At 44.4% G+C, this 4,594-nt stretch overlaps 1 long non-coding RNA gene across 1 annotated transcript; it reads right to left on the bottom strand.

Moving 5' to 3' along the window:
- Positions 1-245: 245 nt before the first annotated feature.
- On the bottom strand, positions 246-4,377 carry LOC121966450. The gene is made up of 4 exons (XR_006107585.1): positions 4,230-4,377; positions 3,875-4,093; positions 2,526-2,639; positions 246-1,509 (listed from the first exon to the last, which is right to left on the bottom strand). It is a non-coding gene; the product is annotated as an uncharacterized LOC121966450 (long non-coding RNA).
- Positions 4,378-4,594: the final 217 nt, after the last annotated feature.

Below are 4,594 nucleotides of genomic sequence, written 5' to 3'. Positions count from 1 at the left end.
GAAACCTGGAGAGACATGGTCCAAAAATGAGAAAAAAAAATTATGAAAATTACCTGAAAATAAGATAAAAAAAAAAGTTAATAAACCCCAAAACAAACAAAAAAATATTCTAAAAGGCACTGAAAAAATCTGTATATTTTTTATGTTTTATTACATTTTTTCTGTGACATAATTGTAAAAATGAATGATAGTTTTCGGGACATGTTTTCCTTTTTCTTTTTAGATAATTTCCTAATCCAGTCTTTTTTAAAACAAATTTTATGGTATTTTTTCTTGTTACCTTTTATTTATTTCTTGTAATTTTTGGGACATTTCTTGTCGAGCTGCTCATTGGCTTTAACCCGCATTTTTCAGAAAGAAATCAAACCAGTCTCCTCACACAGCACAAGAAAAGTCAGTTTTCTGTTCAGATTCTGCAAATGTTTAAACCTTTGGATGCTGAGAAAAAAGGTTTGATTTCTTTTGAAAACATGGGAAAAAGGCTTTCTTGACCAACTTTGCAAGAAATGTCCCATGAAATGAGTAAAATGCGACTAGAAAAATACCCAAAAATCAGTTTTTAAAAAAGAGATTTTTCAAAAGGATTTTTAGAAAAGAAATCAGACCACTTGTCTGAACGCAGCACAAAAAACTGATGTCAATCCAGATTTCAAAGGGTTAAGGGTCATTGCAACTGACAATAATAATCTAGTAACACCGTTTACTGCCGTACCGTGAAACCGGGATATTTTCTGGTTATCGTACCGTAAAAAATCTCATATGGCTGCAACCTGAGCTGCTGTTTTAACACCTGCAGAGTTGATCCAAACCAGCTGAACACACACGCTGTTTAAGGCACAAAACGTGAATCTCCTTAAATATTTAAGCAGCCTGAAGATGCAATCTGAATAGAAAAAGGCTCGAGGGAAACGCCGGAGCAGAAATATAAGCCTGAGCTGTGACCCTGGGACTCCATGAGCTATTTTATTTAAAGTCATCAGACTTTGTGCTGTTTTATAAAAGAGTCGCTGTTTGGTAAAATATCATATCTGGCAGGCGTCAGCGCTGAAAGCAGAGGATGAAAAGGTTAGTTAATGGAATAAAGTGGATCAAGTTTCATTAAAATACTGTCTCACAGCAACCAGGTCAACAAAGTCCGCCCAAATAATATTTTCCATCCGCAGCATCGGTTGTAAAACACATTTGTGCCTAAAGAGGTGCGAGTTTCTGCCTTCTGATGTGAGCACGAATGTGTCGGAGTTAAAAAACAGGCTTTGGTCTCTGGATGCTGCCGAAACTCCACACCGAGAGTCGCAGCCTTTACTTGGTGACCAGAATTCGGGTCCGTTTCACACGTCGCCGTCCACAGATGAAACCACACGCTGCAGGAAAAAGCAAAGCGTGACACAGAGAGAGAGAGAGAGAGAGAGCGGAAACAGAGAAAGTAGTTCCAGGCGATGCTGCTGCAGCCTCTTCTTCACCTGGGTATAGGAGGAAGAGGAGGAGCTCCTCTCTCCTTCTTACCAGGACCTGAAAAGCAGCACAGACACACAGACTGTGAGCATGTTGCTCTCCAGACATTGTTTCATATTCTTCCACAGGGTGGCGCTGCAGGCGGGTTTCTATTAAACCCGAAAACTGAAATTGTGCATAAAAAATAATGGAAATATCTCAGTTCTGAGGATCTCCAGCTCGTTACATCACTATCTTCTTCTAAATCACTTTCAAAAATGCATTTTTATCGAAACTGTTGTTTTCTTTTTGGTCTATTACTTTGCATGATTCTACATTAATATTTTGCCTCCTGCATCTTAATTTTATCCTGACTCTAGTTTCATTGTTGCATCGCCTTCTCTGTATCCCATTTCTGCTTTGCTCTGATTCGGGGGCCGTCTACACGGCAATCGCTGTTGCATCAAACGTGAAACTTTTGTTGAGGTTTGGCCTTTCGTCCACATGACTACAGCGCTTTTGGGGCCCGTAAGTGCAAACTTTTAAAACTGAGTGTAACTTTATGAAAACGCCATCCTTCTGTCGCCGTGTAAACTGACAATGTGCGGGTCCAGTGAGAACGATGACATCACGGCGGCACTTTCTGCATCATGTTTTAGACAAACAGCCGTGTGCGAGCACAAGGACAACAAAAACAACAATGGCGGCCTGCCGAGCTGAGGTTTTTAACGCTGTCGGTTCTCGTGTGTTCACCATCGTCTTCTTGTTTGTTTATATTCAGCGCTCTGGAGAAGAGCGCCTTTGTGCATGGTCTTCTTCTATGGTGTGGCATTACAAAGTTACACGATCAGCTCCTGGCCTGGCGTGCAGACTGCAGCGTTTTTGGTTGTTTTTGTGGATCCGTGTACACGAGGATTGTTTCCACGTTGTTATCGTACGAACACGGATTTTTTAAAAATGCAAAGGAAAGACATTTTTAGTAGAGGCGCTTTCTTCTAAACGAGGCCTCGTGTGGTTGTGCACGTGTGCGTGTGCGTGTGCGTGCGTGTGCGCGTGCATGTGTGTGCATGCGCGTGCGTGAGTGCGTGACTGACCTCTGCCGTCGGTCTTGGCCAGCTTGCTGGGGTAGGTCTTGGGGAAGGGCATGTAGGGCTCAGGTGGAGGAAGCTCTGACACTGGATGGAAAGTGAAGCGACACTCCCACTCATCTGTCGGCAGAGAGAGACGGAGGTCAGAGAGGTCAGAGGTCAGCCGCTCTGTGTCCTGCACACTGACGACACAACCACTACACAACCACTACACACACTGTGAACACACACGTAGAGCATTTTAGTTTCACACAATATCAGCGGAGGGCTTGTGTCTCACAAGAAAAAATCTTGCGATTTATCACGATGCAAAGACAGAAATGCAGCCAAAGCAAAGGTTGAAAGTTAGTCTTGTCCCCGCCGCCTCCCAAATCAAACTCCCTCCCTCAGCGGGACAAAAACAACACGAACAGGAGGTCAGCGGGTTTCTGCCGAAGCTGAACACGCTGGAACTCGTGTAAAAACAACACTGAGGGCAACTGATTCTCCTGCAGAGACACAGACCGTCAGTCCTCTGCAAGGACTACAGCAGGGACGCTCAACTTACAGTCCGCGGGCCAAATCTGGCCCCTGATAGGGTGCCAGGTGGCCCCCCAAAACATTTTCTAACTCCTGATAAAAATAAAGTGATTCACACTGGGAATAGTTTTTCTTCTTGTAGTATCCAGAAGGTGTCAGAGTGAATAAAACAGCTTGTTGATCAACCCCACACCCCCAGAGGACAGAGGACACAGATGAGACACTAATGTCCTAAAATCTGAGAAATGTCTTAAAATCCTAGAAGCATCCAAAAATCCTAGCAATGTCCTAAAATCTCTGAAACAATCAAAAATCACATAATTGACCTAAAACCACAGAAATGTCCAAAATTTGTGTAAATGTCCTTAAATCCTAGAAACATCCTGAAATCATAAAAATGTCTTGAAATCCGTTAAAAGTCCTTAACTATTTTAAACATCCTAAAATTCTAGAAAGGTCCCAAAATCTTGTAACAACCTAAAGTCCTATAATTGTCCTGAAATCCAAAAATTTTACCTAAAATCATAGAAATGTCCTGAAATCCTTCAAAGGTCCTTAAATCTTTGAAACAACCTTGAGTCCTATAATTGTCCTAAAATGTTACCAAGGTCCTAAAAACATGAAAACATGCTGAAATCTTAGAAATGTCCTAAAATCCTAAATAAAATATCCTAAAATCCTGAGAGCATGTTTGCGGCCCCTGTGACTGGCCCCTGGCCTCCTGTCATTTTGCCTCAGTGGCCCCTGAGCGGAGCAGGTTGAGCGTCTCTGCATCAGTTTCGCTCTTTGGTCGCACGTTAATTTTAACCCCCGCAGCGCCGCGAGGACTCGCTCACCTTGTATCTGGTTGTGGTGGGAGTTCTGGAAGCCGTTACCCATGGGCGGCGGTGGAGGAGGAGGGGCCCCTCCTGTCCCCGGCCTGTCTGGAGGGAGCGGAGGTCTGCCGCCGGGTCCCCCACGAGGAGGCTCCGGGCCAGGCCGACCAATAGGAGAAGGAGCTGGCGATGACCTCACACTGCTGCGCCCTGAAGGAGGAGGAGGAGGAGGAAGAGGCCCTGCAGAGGACGAACAAAGAGCGACCCGTTAGCGTCATCAGACGGAGCGTCACCTACATGATCCTCCGTCTCAGATCCTCAGAGACGTTTTCACAGCGAGTCTAAACGTGTCTCACCGCGTCTCACCGCCGCTCACCTGTGCGTGCTGACGACTGGTTCTTCCCCAGAGAAGGCGGCCTCTCGTTTGGCGGCGGAGGGAGTGGTCCTGTCCGAGCGTGGGCCGGAGCTGGACCGTGGCTGACAACGAGAAACTGTATTTTAACTTCATACAAAATTTACGGTTAAAAATAAATGAAACAAAGAACGAGCAGATCACATTGTTGTACTTTTGCATCTGAAACGAAGTTCCGGATGTTTGAAACTGAACACAGAAATCTGAGCTGGGACACAACTTTGGAGAAGCTACATGAAGACGTTTGGATAGGTTTAGGTTTATCCATCGCGATACAACTTTTCCTCGATAGTAATATGAGACGTAGTCGATAGAATGTCGATAAAATG

This window comes from Plectropomus leopardus, unplaced genomic scaffold (assembly GCF_008729295.1).
Source record: "Plectropomus leopardus isolate mb unplaced genomic scaffold, YSFRI_Pleo_2.0 unplaced_scaffold24630, whole genome shotgun sequence".
Taxonomy (NCBI): Eukaryota; Metazoa; Chordata; class Actinopteri; order Perciformes; family Serranidae; genus Plectropomus; species Plectropomus leopardus.
The sequence above is the reverse complement of the archived record's forward strand: the minus strand, read 5'-3'. Positions and strand labels throughout refer to the sequence as shown.